A 16,993-nucleotide genomic window follows, 5' to 3' on the forward strand; every position below is an offset into this window, starting at 1 on the left:
ACTGGCATTGCTGTTTTTTTTAGCTGTATACGTCGGTTTTTCATGTTTTGCAAACAAAGTTGGGAGTTACAAGTATTGTGAAAATGGTAACGTGACTAGCATGTAGCGTGCTACAAACAAGTTCAAGGGTCACTGTTAACGCCGTTAATACAGTCTGATGACTGAAGGACTTCTCTCTTTTGTCTCGCTTAATGTGCTTATAGTTCTTTACGCCTTATGTATGAAATAAGTTCAAAACTACGGTGCGCCTCATAATCCAATTTGCCCTATCGTGCGCAAAATTAGATACGTAGGTCATATGTTTTTCTCTCTCCAACTGTCCCACGGACCGGTACCGGTCCACTCAGTAAAAGTTAGTATGCCTTGCTTATCTGTGCGGCTACTTCAGATCCTTTAACCCAACTGTTACTTTTCAAGAGGGCTCCTCAAAAAACATGAAACTTGTGAAATTCTTGAGCCATAGAACGCATCTCCCCAGCCCCGCTCTTCTCCTCGCACCTCAGCATCACTGACATCGCTGACCCGTCCACCTGATGCATGAAAGAAAACCTCTGTGGAGCCATATGCACATCGGCGTGTCATCTGAAGCCTATTCCACAGATTCCTCTCAGTTTATTTACTTTATCTGCAATATAATGCTCCAGTGAACGTCGGCGACTTTTTGGAGACGCAGGTTTGAAATCGGCCGTCGAGCCCGCCGTACAATCTCGTGCGTGTGCTCAGCCGGGTGCGGAGAAGAGATGAACACGGCTGCTGCTTTAAACCGAGAGACTGACAAAGAGCTCCCAGAGTAATAGAAAATAAAAATGGACAGCTGGAAAGGAGGTAGAGGGGAAACAAAATAGCAGGGAAAGAGGAGCAGGGGCGAAAGCCAGAGAGAAATAAACTGTACGTGGCAGAAGGAGAGAAGAACTAAGACTGTAGCTGAGGATTTCAAACATGAATGATAGAAGCCAAATAAAAAGTGATATTGTTTTTAGAAATAAGTAAAAGGTTCAAGACAGACAAAGGGAATAATAGAAATAGTCAAATAAATAAATAAATATAAAAAAGTGTAGGAGAATACACTAGAGGGGGGAGAGAGAAAAAAAAACAGAAAAGAGGGAGACAAGATGTTCTCCCTGGGTAGTGTGGAGAAAGTCTTGTCCAATAAACACAGGTGAGCAGCTCAACAGGCCAGGACCACCAGGCTGACTGACAGCTGAGAGCGCTCACTGACCGCCAGCTTTATGTTACATGACACAAGGAGAGCAGCTCAGCTGACAGAAGCTGCCTGCGCCTCTCAGAGTTGGTGGGAGATGCTGAGCGGCCGGCGGCTGCGAAAGCTCTAAAAAAGCCTCACCTGTGCAGACAAACGTGGCGCAGTGCCATTTTTTTTCCCCCCTTCACAGGTGAGCAGTAGGAGGAAACAACGGCGGTGCTTCGGTTAGTTAGTGGTAAGAAAAGAAAAGTGAGGAGTGTAGGAAGAGAGGGGGGCGGTGAGGGTAGGTGGGGGGGGGGTTTGCAGTGTGCCGACTGAATCTTTTCCACATGAGGGGCCTCGGGCTGTTTTTGTCAACTGCACTCTTGAGCAGCAAGGAGTCAGGTAGTGTGACCACATGATTGCCCAAGAGGCACCACAGCGAGAGGGGAGAAAGAGGGGGGGGGGGGGGTGAAAGAAAAGAAAAGTGAAGGGCGGGGGGGGGGGGGGGGGGGGGGGGGGGGGACAGGGCCGATGCAACACGCATGATGAGGTGTAATCACAAACCCCATTCAGGGTGCAGTGGAGTTTGTCAACATACACACATTCGCATTCCACTGTCTGTCAGCTCTGTGACCCAAATCAAGCATGCTGGGAAACGGAGTGTTTTCTGCACACATGAATACATTCTCCTCTTTTTTTTCTTTTTTTTTTTTAGCCTGCAACCTGGTAGCTGCACTGTCAAGGCTGGCTGTTAGTGGTGGGGAGGTGAGATTCCCCCTCTTTTTTGTTAAATTTGTGATCATTCTGAACTAAAGACTTCTGTAGTAGAAGCTTTTGTGGTATCAAACTTTTACTTTAAGTGCCAAAAAAAAGTTGATTGATAGCTGTGTCTCTGGTTCCAATGCCAAAGGAACAGTCTGTAACAAAGGTCTATAGAGAAAAAAAGTTATTTAATTGATTTTTATTGCCTCAGAAAGGAAAGTTATATATTTGAAAGGAAAAAACAACAAAAACAGTATTTTCTTTTCAAGCATTGCTGAGAAATCGGTAATTGCGGGTTGCTTTTTTGAGGGGGCTTGTGCAGTTACTCGTTTGGACTTGCTCCAAATAAGAATTTGGCCTGTCCAAACAAAAAATAAATTGCTTCTCCAAACAGAAACAGGATCTGGTTCCCCTTGCCCTCCCCATCACCAAACAGACACAGGTTTCTTCAGGATTATAGATCTGCTAGGGAGGGTCACTGGTTTTAACGTTTCCAGTAGGATCAAAAAAGGAAAAACAGCTATGAAAGTATCGCTTGCAGGCTAAAGTACGAGTGATGCAAAGTGAAAGATTTAGGAATTACACTTTATTGTGCTAAAGAAAAGTTCTACAACATTTGCAACATGAAAGCGATGAAAAGATGATCATTCAACCATCAGTAGATGTCACGTCTGAGAAAATGTCTACTTTCTACACCTCCCAATGCCTTAGTAACATGCACCTGTAGGGGGGATGACCAATATGGGTGCTGCAGGTTTTCGGGTTGTCCAGTCCCGTGGAGGGTCGTAAGGAAAACCCGCCGCATCTTAGGGGGAGCGCCGGAGTGCCTTCCGTTGAGTTTCACCTCAAGGGACGTTGTTGAAATTGGAACATACAGTTGTTCTGGGTGTATTAAGTAGATCGTATAGTATTTGTAAGTTCCACGTCCTTATGAGGTACAGGTATTGTTATCCTACTGGGACATCATGCCACACTCTAGTAATTCAAAAGGTGGCCCCTTACGGCCCCTAGGTTGAAAAAGGTAGGACGCAAACATAACCTGTATCTGATTGTCCAGTTTAAATACTTCAAGCCACCATAGGACTGTTTTAGCACATTTACGGCTCCCATTCATTGGAAATTTCGCAGACTTTTGCGGTATCCGTAGTGCACAGCTTGATATCACGATAACAATAAATTTGCGATCTTTTGTGCAGGCCTAATGGGTAGTGTTGTCAAACCACATACCCGTATTTTCCAGACTATAAGTCGCCCTTTTTTTCATAGTTTGGCAAGGGTGCGACTTATACTCCGCAGCGACTTATATTAGAAATAAATTGAAATAAATACATTGTTAACCCTCCTGTTATGTTCATTTGTGAGGAACAGAGATGATGTTCCTGGGTCAATTTGATGTATGAGGTATGTTAAGTGTTAAGAGTATGTTAAGTGACTCAGAGAATCAGCAAAAAAATTTTTTACAGTAAGTTCTTGAAGGCTAACAGCATAATATTCTATTTTCCAATGATTTCATAGATTCAGAAATGCAATAAAAATGACAACTGTTTCTACAAATACAGGATGAAAACAGAGTATTAGTTGACCAATGATGCTTCATGAAAGGAATAAATAAATAAGTTTGAGAAAGAATTACTGTGAAATTATGAGATAAACAGTCTGCTATGATTCTGTCATATGAGTTTGTGCAAGTTATTATATCTTGGTCTCATATTTTGTCAAATAAATTTCCCGTCAAAATGCGACTTATAGTCCAGAGCGACTTATCTGTGTTTTTTTCTACTATATAATGCATTTTTGGGCTGGTGCGACTTATAGTCCGGAAAATACGGTAATCTGACTGTTTTTATTTGTTTAATGCGCCCTGTCATCCTGTAAAACACAGTAAAGTTAACAGTAATAAGGGCTGACTTTTACTTTGAAAATACTGAATTCATTCAATTTAAAGTTTCAAGTTGAGACTGTATTGCGATTAAATATCAATTTATTTTTTAAGCTATCATTACTTGATATGATTTGATTGATTGCTTTGATATTTTTTTAAGTTGATTATTAAAGTCATGTGTATTAAAAATCAACTGAAAATAGTTTCCCTGATTAACCTTTCGGTGCAAATAAATTCATGGATTCAATGAATTGATTTTGCATTTTTACTAAATGTGACTTTAAAGGATTTTTTTGAAGCCAGCCTCTACTGTCCTTGACAAATGAAAAAGTTAAAGGATCTTTATAGGATATCAAGCACAAACATATTGAGAAGTCAAATCCTGGCAACGCTTTACACTAAAACGATATTCAGACGCTGGAATAAACAAAATTCCTCAGGAGGTTAAGTTGCCATATAGTTAGTTTATGTTATGATTATGATCTCTCTATAAAACACTGTACTTTGAAGGCCTAACATAAGCTTTAGGCAACGTGTGCACGCTGAAAAACGAGGCTCCATGACAGCCTGGTGATAACACAAAAGTTCAATCTGTCAAAACAATTAGCGCTCAGGCCTCCAGGGTAAGAATGCACAACTGTGTGACGGATTCAGCAGACACTATCACCTGTCGGTGAAGCCACTTTTAATTCTTCCCACCTGAAGGAGGGAGTTCACCCCGATGTCAGGCCGCTCTGATGTCAGGCCTGCTTCAGGTTGGGTTTCACAATAATCTCAGCCTGTTGGATGGACGCCATCGACGGCGGCGTCCACACCAACTTCTCTCAAATGCATATGCACAGAAACAATACGAATTCCTGATTGGTTTTGAATGAATCTACTCAAGAAGGCATTTCGAATGGCTTAATACTTCCAAAGTTTCAGATACAATAAAACATTCACACAAATGAGGAAAATCAACAAGAGTTTGAAGTTACAGATGTGTCCCTAAAATAAGATAAAGGTTTGGCACTTTTAAAACAAGCAGATAAAAAAGAGAGAAAAGAGGCAGACATAAAGATCAATAGACTCTTTATCTTCTCTGAAGCAATAAGGCGTTGAAGCCACCTCGCTTTTACTCTGGCTTCATTCTCATGGCAACTGTGGACACTCTGGACAAACATTTCAGGGTTTCTCCTCCAGACTCTCAGCCATCTACGTGCTTTTCTACTCCGACAAAAGATCTCCCTTTCAAATTCCTGAAAACTGAGGAAGGGGATTAGAAAAAGGGTGATCGGGCTTTATTTCAAAATTGACTTTACGGCACATCTTCTTGAAGACTAAAGAAAATAAAGGTTCTGAATACAGAACATTGCGGTCTCGCACATGTTTTTCTTACAGTGCACTGGTTTGCCTGTCAATCAAACCCTTTCCGTGTCGCATCTCCTGCCCAGAATGCGTTCAGCTCATCAAATCTAAATAAATCTTCAATTGCTATAAGACCTTTGTCTTCATTCTATAATACTGGACTTATTTTTCTATGAACATTTAAGCGTTGAGAGTTTAAACAAGAGAAAAAGAAGCATGAAAATGTTCATGTCTGTCTGAGAAAAGTGGATAAAGTGTGTAGTGAGGAGTGTTACAGCCTTAAAACATCTGCAATCCTACTTCGCCGGTTTCACATACTCCAGGTTATTTTTAGAATGTAAACAAAGGAACACTGTACGCTTATCACTTCCTAATTCATCATTTTACTCTGTAAATTAAAAAAAAAATATCTGCTATGTATTTGGGTGTTGAAAGTGCTTTAATAATAAATCCAAGTCAGTAATAAATATTCATAAAGTTCAATGCAGTTTTACCCAAATGACAAAAATGGATTCCAGTGCCCTAAAACTTGCACCCATACAGGGCGGACCGCTACGGGGGCGGCGGGTTTTTGGGTTGTCCGGGTTCCTGGAGGGTCGTAGAGAGGAGTGGTTGCCCCTTAGGGTGCAGGTGTGTCTTAAAGTTCTTGTGGGTTTGGTAAGTATTTACTAAAGCCCCTATCCACCAGTACGGAGAGCTGTTACTAAGGCATAAATACTTCAGTATTTACTGAAGTATTCCTAAGGATAAAGGTAAGTTACACACACTTATGACATACAAGTGATGCTGTTGCACGCCACACTCTAGTCATTAGTAAGTTGCGAGTACTGGCCACTACTAATCGTTCACAAATGCCACACACAAGAGGTGTGCAGGTGAAATGTAGGACGCCCACACAGACTGATTGTCTAATTTTCTAACAGTCACACACGCAAGGAGCGCACACATATCACTTGAACAGCACCAACTGGCTCCGTGCGCAGTGTGCATTGTTCAGGGACGTTAAAAAAACAAAAAAAGAAAGACAGTGTTGTCAGACATGCCTGCGCCTCACCTGCTTCACCTTTAATTATTCTTACATGTTGTTTAAGTGTTAGCTACACCCCGTCACCCGCAGCACGCCCATAGAAAAATTAGCATGAACACCCGTAAGGGGAGTTGTGACTAAGGCATACAGAAAGGGAAGTAATGTTAAAGTAAAAACATTTTTTCCCAATGATTAAATGTTTATGTATAAAAAAAAAAGTTTTGGTCGTCACATGCTGAAAAATGGTCAGCATTCGGTCTAGAGGAAAAAGCAACAGTCCGGAGTATTCCGTGTATTCAGAAAGACTTTATATCAAACTTAACAAGCCTCCTGTATTGTTCTGAGGAAGGAAGGAGCTGAAACATTGATGGAAGCAGGCAGAGATCAGACACTTCAGCTGCAAACACTTTGAAAAGACCATTTCTGCCTCATTTGGCTCAGATGTTAAGAAGAAAACATCTTGGTGCTGCAGGCGAGCGATGCAAATAAAGCCAGAAAGAACTTTTACTTATTCAGTTATGTGCCGTCACACTAAGCTCTCAGGATGCGTGTGCATTTAAGGAGAACACGCCGTGTTTGTTTGAGCTTTAAATGGTGCGGTTAAGGAGGAAATTGAGAGTTCCTGGATTGGATTTAGATGGGTCTTATCTTGGGACAGAAAGTGACATTTATACCCCAAACTAAACTTTGTGAAACTTTCTAAACTTTTCCTGCCTCTTGAAGAGCACAGGAACACCATCGGAACGCCGAGGGAAAGCAGGGAAGCCTTTGATGAGTGAGACTCTTTCTTTTTGTTAAGCGCCAGAGCTTAACTTTCAAATATTCTGGGTGGCGCTGAATGGGGGATTGACCACGGGCCCTGATCTCAGCCACACACCGGGGCATTGGGGTTAATGGTAGATAAAGATTGTGAGGGGAAGGCGGGGGGGGGGGGGGGGGGGCTTTCCCCTCATCTCCATACCCTGAAACCTCCACCCTCCCCACCAAGCTCAACTCAGCCACACAATGGAGGCGACCAAAGGGGAAGGATCCAAGTCCTTTTGATTTATGCTCCTCATAACGGTTTTGAGTGCCCAGGGTGAAGACCCATGGTGGGTTCCCCCGTTTGCCCCCTCACAGGAACTCTGCTTAGCTCAAACCATTTGGGGGTTGAGGGTGCAATGACAGGAAATCATAGAAATGTGAGCTGGACGGTCCAAAAATAACTCTATCTGCTCTTATTGATCTGAAAACATCTAGACTGCGGTTTTAGAGGAATTTTAATTTGTTAAAACAAGAGCTTTTGAGATATTTTCAAGATAAAATTGAAGATAATTGAAGATCAAGCATAGAAAACGCAAATTAAGAGCAAGAATTTTGATTATAATCCAGAGCGTCTTATATATGGTTAATTCTGGTTGTGTTTATTTGATGTTTTTCGGGACACAGCACTCCGTCAAAATGTTAGGTTGGGTGTTATTGTAAATACGTAAAAACGGCTGATGTGTAGCAATGTCAGACTGTGTTTTTTTTTACATGTTATTAACAAAGTTGGGAGCTAGCGTAGTCACAGTAACGCTTGTTTTAGCGGTATGGTTCTGGTTTTTTATGGAACAACGTTGGGAGTTACAAGTATCGTAAATATGCTAACGTGTAGCGTGTTACAAGTGCTAACTATGCTAACGTGTACGGTGTTACAAGTCCTAGAGTTACTGTGAACGCAGTTAATTAAGTCTGACTGACAGACTTATCTCCGACTCTTTCGTCTTGCCTAATGCGCCTTATAGTTTGATGCGTCTTATATAACAGAAATTCAAAAATCAACCATTCACTGATGGTGCGCCTTATAATCCAGTTTCTTTTACATTCAGGTAGTCGCGGCAACTTTCTCCAAATCAAAAAACACAACATCTACACAAAGATTCACTGAAGTTCTGCCTGATTTCATGCTTCATAAAATTCATATTATTCTCAAAAAAACATCACATGAAAAACATTGACACAAAAACAGGAGGTCCTTTTACTCACCAAGTTTCCCTTCACTCTAAGCGTTGACTGCTTTCATCTACGGGTGCTGAGTTTGCATATTTCATCCTAAAAAAAGGGGAAAAACAAAGATGTCTGACCAAAAACAATATTTATAACTGAAAAAGATAAAAACCCATCAGGACATAACTACTAATGCAACCAAAGTTGTTTTTAATCAGTCTGCCTCAACTCTTAATGATGATGTCAACAGGTCCATACCAAACCCAAAACAGGGGGGGGGGTTCTGGAGTGCATATCATAACTCCGGACTAAGTGAGAGTAGATTGAAAGTCCTTGGAGTGTGAAACCAAACAGGCTGGACTGAGAGGTTGCCCAGTGGAGGGGTAATTCTATCATAGCGGACAAGATGATTTGTTACATATGAAGTGGTATGGAAACCCCTGTGACCCCCCCCCCCCCCCCCCCAACCCCCAACCCCAACCGGCCGTACGATCAACCGAAAACACAACACTGCGGCTGCAGACAGAAGCGCAGATTAACAATCTCTGTCACTGTATGTGAAAAGAACAGAGATAACTTTGGAAACTGTTTTTTCTTTGAAGGCCGTTCCTCTTAAGGTGGACTGCTGAAGACAGTTGATGCTGTAATATTTTTTTCTTCTTCTTCAGTCTGTGGGATTCTTTGTTCAAATACGTACCCTGAGGGGGGAAACTTGCTGTTGTTGTGGTCTGTCGCTTGGAAAGGTGGTTGGATTAGGGATGGGGGGTTTAGGCGGTGGTTTAGGCGGCGGTGTAGGTTCACTAAGACAAGAAAAAAAATACAAATATATATATATATATATATATATATATCATTAGTTCAAAGTCCACCTTGTAGCATTCAGGTTTTGATGGGGTTTTCTTTTCCCCGCTGTGGCGTCTTCAGTGCAGACAAGTGTGGGCTCGACGCAAAACTATTTTCTTTACGATGTGGAGGTGAAAGCCGCTAACTGGTCAGGCTTAGTCAGAGCTCGGGACGACCAACAGGCACCAACAGGCCGTGTACTAACACAACACCCCCCCCCCCCCCTCCTAAAAAAAAAAAAACACCCCCACGCAGCTCGCTCTGAAGTTAAAAGGTGCAGTGCCTGGAAGGCTTGAGCTCTCAACGCGGAGTAAATCACACCGCTAACTTGACACGATTGATTTCTCCTGTGCCCCCCGCCCCCACCCATTCAGCTGTCTGCGTGGAAGCCTGCATGCTAAAGACCTTCAGGATTCTCTGGGTTAATCACACAAGTTAAGCAAAGGCATACTTTACTCTGGACAGTAACTATCACACTGGGATAAATAAACTACAAAAAGTACCTAAGAAGGACGATGGAGGTTAACTTCCACTCCTGGGGGGGGGGGTTAAAGAAGCACAAAATGGGGGTTTCTTTTCCCCGAGATGCACGTTTTTGTGTGTTTATTCCCACCTTCTATTCTCCCAGAATTCCAATGACCCCTACAGGCAACCAGCGGCTGCCGGATCCCCAGGAATGTGCTCTCTGAACTGTACAAAAAAGCCCAGAGCTCAAAGAGCGCCGCCGAAAACAAAACATGTCAACTGCTATAATATTTCAGCAGATTGCGGTGCAGCGGGAACTCATAAGTATGAGGGACGGGAGGGGGCGCAGGGAGAAAAAAAAAAAAAAAAAACTTTCAGAATTAGTCGGTGGGTTGGTTTTGTGGCAATACAGACTGTAATTCTTGTGCAACTTTTGAGGCTTTCAAGTCAACAACGCAACTATTTTGCCGTGTTTAGACTTAAGCCCATCGGACTCTGCGGATTCATCCTTTATTCACGGGAAAAGCTTTTGGCATGCCATTAGTCGGGATGACCTCCAATTTGCGCTGGGGTTTGGCAAACAACACAGATGGATTTACGCCCCAAAAATGTAAAACCATTGGTACGTTCTATCAACTTATAAATATGGCAAAATGCACTGAAGTATTCATGAAGGCCTAATACTGCTATAGGCTGATATTTACAAAAAGCTCAGAGCTCTAAGTCAAGATAAACTATTTAAGACGCGCACCACAAATACCTCCACACGGCAGGAAAAGGAGGGTCCTGCCATGAAAGACCGCATTATGCTAACAAGTCAGATTACTGTACACAATAACTTTATCTTAAAAGTAAATACCATCCTAGGCGTTTGTTGGGGGGGGTATGGAAAGTCGCGAGCAATATTTCTGTAGGGACCAACTGCTCCTTATCAGCGTTAGTCGAGCAATTCAGGGCCGCCTGAAGAAAGATGAGTCTTCAAACTCATTCCATTCATGGTCAGACGTGTAATTACCCTCAGCTCACAGTCTAGACGTAACCGCTTTCACAGTATTTAAGACCCCCCCCTCTATCCCTATGCAACGTGCGGATGCCGGCTCCCGCCACGCCGAGCCCCGCGCGTTAAATCTGCAGCCAGATAAATTAGCAAAGAATGCAATAAAATAGACACAATGAGAGGAACTTTATCCTTCCCGCTGCTAAATGAGATTTCTTTGAAATGCAGATCAGCGGCTCTAGATTAGTGAATTTTAGCTGCTGTCAACATCATAACAAAATACAAACGCGATTGTTCGCCGCTGCCTTATCGCCTTGCTTCCATCTGCTGGCTGGTTATTTACTCCCCCCTCCCACTGATTTACTATGCAGATCTAAATAAGTCGCATCAAAAGAAAGGCTTACGACACAATGCCTTCTTAAGCTTCTACATCAAGGTATTTGGAAAACCGGTAGTCACATGAAAAGGCTGCCCATCAAAGGCACATCTCTAATGAACTCTCCCATATCAGAGGGGGGCTTGTGGGGCCCGGCTTTAATGCCTTCTGCGTGGTAAGAGCAGACCTGCAAGCCTGAGCCATTGGTGAAGAGAAGAGGATGAGGAGGGGGAGTGTAGAAAGGAGGAGGAAGGCCTTAGCTATCAGATGAGATTAGCTCAGCTGTGAGGCTGCGGTTCGGTCCCACCAACCATCCATCCATCCATCCATCTCACCTTCAAGCCTCCACTCAGGGAGGCCCTTCACGACAAACTCTCATGAGATTAGAGCGACCTGAAAGGAATTCAGCGGACTTTCAAGTTTGTTTCAACGGAAAACGGTTCAGCCAAACAAAAGGCAATCGATCAAGGGGTGACTCATAAAAAGTGGTGGATCTGTGTGATCAAAGGCAGCAGACAAGACGCAGAAACACAGCGCAGTCCTTTCCAGGGCGACACACCGGCTCCTAGCGTCTGGGAGCGTTGGCATGGCGCTTCGGCAATAACCTTTAATTTTATGGTACGTTTGTTGCATTGAGCACAGCTGACGGATTACAACCGCCAACCTCGGGACATGAAGAGGGAAAAGTAAACTGAGATCTTGATCTGCAACCAAACTGTCGTCATCCCCCCCTCCCCCCAAGAAGGAAAGGGGAGTCCCCCGCCAACGAGCGTGCAGCTTCACCAGTGGACAATTAGCCCCGAAGCAGGAGCAGGCCCCAGCGCTGGCACATGTGGTTAAGAGGCAATCACAGCGGGGAGGCCGCCAGATGATGGAGGGATGAGGATGGGAGGAGGAGAGGGGAGGGGAGGGGAGGACACCGTGGAGCTGGAGGGGGGGGGGGGGGTGGAATGACGTGTGGCAGGCACGCGTGTGGCAGGTTCGGGCTTTCGTCATGCCTTAAAGATCTTCCCAGTAAAGATAAAGACGTCTAATGAGAGGGAGTCACCCCCCCACCACCACCACCACCACCACTACACACCCAGTAGCAAGACAGCGTTCACTCAAAATTTTGGGAACCCATCCAAGCTGATGGTTGATTAGCAGAAACGCAACTTCCTGTCCCTCCCGTGAGCCTGCCTCCGGCACCTTTCTGTTGAGCGGCGTGCCAACTCGGCCCGGCGCCAGTCGCATTTGCATCCACGAGGGACTCTCTCGTCCTTTTGCCTTGCCTAATGAAATGACAAAACAACAGATTTGCATGTATGCAGAAACAGGTGTTGTAACAGGTTTGACTCCTCTTGACCCAAGCCGCGCTACGCAGACGGAAGACGCAAGAATTAAAAGACAAAAAAAAAAAAATGTTTACGACCCAACAGCTGCCGGGAGGAGTTTGGAGCTTTGATGGGCCCTCCACCATCTGCCTTACTGCCTGCCCAGAAACGACGGTCTAAATTAAAAACCACTCATCAAATATCATTACAATTAAAAGAAAACAATGTTTTTGTCGGGGTCCAGATGTTGTGGGCATTTCAGTTTGTTTTTCGGGAAGCGTCAAAGCCTGTAGCAGTGATCCTTGGGAAATCCAGGAAGCTGCACAGTGGGCTGTAATTACCCTCCCAGCGACCCGCTGCCTTCAAATCAAAGCCCCGCGTCATCCCACATATTATCCCAGTCCGTTCGATCCGCAGCGCAGGAAAAGGAACCGTCAAGCAGTCGGCGCGGTGAAGACGCGGCGGCCATCGTTTAGAGCGGGATTAGGGGACTACCCTCTGGGTGTTTGGGACGGAGAGAATCGACATCGTCAACGCTTTTAAACTTGAGACTGGTCATTACGGTCGGACACTAATGGAGCATGACTTGAAGCTTCGACGTAGTCTGTCAATGGTACAATAACCCCCCCCCCCGCATTATTCCTATACATGGGTGAGGCAGAAGGAACAAACCTGAGACAGTCATGACCCTGCACGAGTGTTGTAACTTGGTCTAAAGCTACGCCAGCAGAAGGCAGCACCATATGCCCCCAGCCCCGAGCTGGATGCTCTTTCTGCAGCCTAATGTGCCTGTCAGAAAGGGTTACTGTCACACACAACCCCCCCCCCCCCCCCCCCCCCACTGACATGTTTTTGTTTTTTTTCCAACCCACAACATGTTTGAAATAAACATTTCAGCCTGCGTTTTCTCCAGGTGTCCTTGGAGAAAACATTTTATTTTGAAAAGCTCATCGCGAGCAATCTCATGTATTACTGTTCTAGAGCATTTCTGTCTTGTTTTTGGTCAATGCTGCAAAGTCTCAACATAAAGGTCACTCAAAAACGCTACCATTCGCAGCCATAAATGACGCCCGACTGTTTACGAGCGAACGCCACCCGAGCACCACTGACCGACCTTGCCTTTTGCCATGACTGACCCTGTGTTTTCTTTTCAGGGCAAGACCTCAAAAACCAACATTTTTTTTTTCCTTCCAACCCGAGGACATTGTCTATCTGACCGTGGCTTTCATAAAGGCAGCAATGCCTTCACGCCATGCTAACTCACCAAAATAAAGGCTCAAATTGGAGCTAAAAGGGAAGTCAGGGTTTGGTAGATAACTCAGAAAGGGAGATAAGGTTGGAGTTGTTTATGCAAACATTTAAGAATAGTTGTTTATATAAATTAAAATACTTTTGCAGTGTTGCATGGACGTTTCTCTGCCTTTGAACTGAACTCGTCCACACAAGTTGACAGCTGCGTTCTCAGCGCTTCTGGGAGATTTGTCGTTTGTTTGTGCCCTTTTATTTTTTTTTACGACCCTTGAAAGGGGAGGATTTTTGACTCTCGATTGTTTTCCTCTTAGTAAATATATAACCAGAGTCTTCTCAACTGGGCCAAGCAAACATGACATCCCGAGAAACGAACTCCAAACAAATCAGATCACGCGCCCAGACAGAACAAAGTTAACTGCCTCTCCTCGGACCCCGCCGGCTCCCTCTTATAATCTCCCGACTCCGCCCAGCGCCGCTTTCTCCCGACCCAAAGGAGGTGCCTCGCCTTCGCCCAACACCCGGGCTTAAGAAGTGACCCGGAGCGGAACTAAAAAAGTCTGAGCCGTCTCAAAACTCCCAGCATCTGGGGGGGGGGGACGACACAAAACATCATTACTGTGATGTGGATAATTGCAGTGCAGAGAGGGGGGGGGTGGCCTCTTAAGCATGTAATGCACTCTTTTATCTCCAGAAGTCAAACTCTGAAACTGACAGCTAGCGGCGTATGATCCCGGTAAACAAATACTTTTGCCCGGCACAGAAGTGCCATTAAAGGCCAAAACTGTCAACATAAATTCCATTCTTACTGGTTGTGTGTGTGTGTGTGTGGGGGGGGGGGGGGGTAAAGTGCAAGAGGAGATGAGGATTTAAAAAAAGAAGAGCTTGATCACTTCAGGTCGCTTTAACTTGCACGGAGGTTGTCATGGAAACATTTCTATGAAGTTAGCGGAGATAAAACAAGAACACATGCCGTTTAATCGACTTTGGGTTCAGGAATGGGGCGAAGTTAACCCGAGATGACAACACGCCAGGTAGTTTGTCCAGGAGGAAGCCGCCGCACCACTCCCCTTGATCATCTCAACCGCTCGCCGCCGCCGCCGCCCCCAGAAATGTAGAAACACCTCAAGGGGTTGAGCGAGCGGTCTGTGTAATTACAGAGGGGTTGGGGGATGGGAGATGGCACAATTGAAAGCTAATTCGAAGGGAGCAAAAAAAAATATATATATATATATATATATAGAGAGAGAAAAATAATTAGACCAAGAAAATGTACAGACGAACGGCGTTTCAGTACCATCAGCCCCATAGGGATGACCGTTTGCAGCTGCAACGGAAAACAAAAATCCAGCCGTGGCACAGCGCGCTGGAAGTCGAATCCTAATTTTGATAAATGATTGAAACATATGACAGGGGTATACACATTAATCCTGTGGAGGACATTCATTTTCCTATTACCATAATGTAGAGCACGACCACCCCATGATGAATGCAGCAATCAAAAATAAAAAAGGGACGCAAAGAGGGGGGGAGAGCTGGGGTAATAAGTGCAACGCTCCCGATAAGGGTCACTCTTGAAGAGACTAATGGCAGGTCTCCTTTTGCTTAAAGAAGGGGGGGGGGGTTCATGCTGTTGTTTGAAAGTCTAGTGACCTCGCTTACCGCACAGCAAACACACCAGCATGGAAACACACTTTACAGAAAACGATTGCCGGGCTCCAACAAAGAGGCTGATTGTGACCAGTCGCTGACATATTTCATGTGGGGCATTTATGGCTGCCAGGCCTTTGAAGAGTGAGAGCTGCTGAATGAGGGAGAGTGTGTGTGTGTGTGTGATGGGGTGGGGGGGATGGCTCACACCTGCATAGCTGAGGAGGGAACACCTGTGCACTCTGCAAGCTTTAGCATCCAGGCTGGTTCGGACTGGGGCAAAAAAGCTGATCGGAGGGAGGCGGGCCTGAGGAGCTCATGGGACGCCACTTTTTGAATTATCCAAGAATTTTTTTATTTTATTTTTTTTTTAAATTGGAAAACATTGTTCTCAGCTATGCAGCATCTTATCAGTTATTGTTCTCAGGTCTTGTTTCACTTAGTCCTTTTAAAGAATAATCTGATTTTTCAGTTTAAGTCAGAAAAGTAAAACGAAAGTTGGAATATTTAAACAAATAGTGGAGAATAAAATGTATCTAAAGTCTTTAAATGATCATAAAATGATAAGCCACGTTTTGAAACATCTAAGTTAATAAAATTGTTTATGGAAAACTGCAGAAGACAAAACGTAGATTTCAAAATAAAATACAACTCATCTTCTAAAGCTAAAAGACGCATTAAAACGGTTCTTCAAGCTCTTCACAATAACAAAAATGTGACTAATAACTTAAGACAAATAAAATTATTCACATGTTTAGCTCTGATAAATGTTAATAGCCGCGTTCAAATTATTTTATTTTGTATTTTGTTTGTAATTGATTCTAATTCACGGTGAGTACCAACCAAAAACGCTACTTTCAGGATCAGATATTTAAAAATAAATAAAAATAAAAAGTTTTAAAAGTCAACTTGTAGACAAATTAACGTTTGGACTTTGTTCTAAACGGAACCGAACCGAACTCCATTGAGCAAACAGGTTAAACCTGTCAACAGTTCATAAACATTAAAAAGTCGTTGAGCAGTTTGTGAATAAATAAGAAGCTAAAATAACATTTAAAAACTTCAACTAAATGTCCTCAGTCAGTCAGGAGAAGTAAAGGAGAGAAATAAGGTTCTGGTCAGAAAAAAAAAACAACTTACCCAGATTTAACACACACAAAAAAAAGATGGCAGGTATATTTCCTTCGCGGAAACACACCAGGTGAGAAGTCGCTGTCCTCTACGCTGGCGCGTGACTGTCCACCATAACCGCCGGGAAAAACGAACAACAAGCTGCAGAGTAAATAAAAAAAGGTCAAGTATTCCTCTGCTGGGCACCGCTGTCGGGAGACACACACACTCTCTCCCACTGACTCTCGTCAAAGCCGCTGTTATTACTAATGCAACAGAGAGAAAAGCAGTACACCGAGTCCTGTTTGAATGACGCGCAATGCGAGGAAGAAGCGCCTTGTTTTTTTTCTTCCACTTTTTTTTTCCTCGATTCAAACACACATCAAGCTGAATCCCAGCAAGCGAGGATATTTGGGACTAGAAACCCCCCCAGGGGAGGCACTTGCTTGTGCGCGGAGGTGTGTGTGTGTGTGTTGTTATTTTTGGGCGTACTGCGACCTCGTGTGACGTCAGGGCCACCTGCTCCATGTGTAAATAAAAACTTTTCCGGTGTTTTTTTTATTTATTTAAACTTTTTTGGGGGTAGTTTTTATTTAAATCATTTTTTTTTTACCATTTCGTGTCGTGAGTGGAAAGCTTCCACGAGAGTCTAAAGCAAATAGTTCTCGGTGCTTCGGACAGAGACGGTGAAGTTCAACTGAAAAGCCTCGTGCTCGTGTGCTGGCTTTGCTGCGCCTGGGAAAATAAAAATGCCTTCATGTTCGGAAATTAACCGGGATTACTGAGGAGAAAATCTGTACACATTTCCTTATTTTCTTTGGA

At 43.9% G+C, this 16,993-nt stretch overlaps 1 protein-coding gene across 5 annotated transcripts in view; it reads right to left on the reverse strand.

The window, feature by feature from the left end:
- foxp2 (forkhead box P2) overlaps positions 1–16,653 on the reverse strand; it is a 121,816-nt gene extending 105,163 nt beyond the window's left edge. For 2 of the 5 annotated variants that reach the window (XM_023952094.1, XM_023952093.1), the window contains exons 1-3: positions 16,202–16,652; positions 8,867–8,969; positions 8,209–8,274 (exon numbers count right to left, since the gene is read on the reverse strand). The gene's annotated coding sequence lies outside the window, so the exon portion shown is untranslated. Of the gene's footprint in view, positions 1–8,208; positions 8,275–8,866; positions 8,970–16,201 lie in introns of all 5 variants that reach the window. The other 3 variants (XM_023952090.1, XM_023952091.1, XM_023952095.1) reach the window with 3 other exon arrangements.
- Positions 16,654–16,993: the final 340 nt, after the last annotated feature.

Source organism: Oryzias latipes, chromosome 23 (assembly GCF_002234675.1).
Source record: "Oryzias latipes chromosome 23, ASM223467v1".
Lineage (NCBI taxonomy): Eukaryota > Metazoa > Chordata > Actinopteri > Beloniformes > Adrianichthyidae > Oryzias > Oryzias latipes.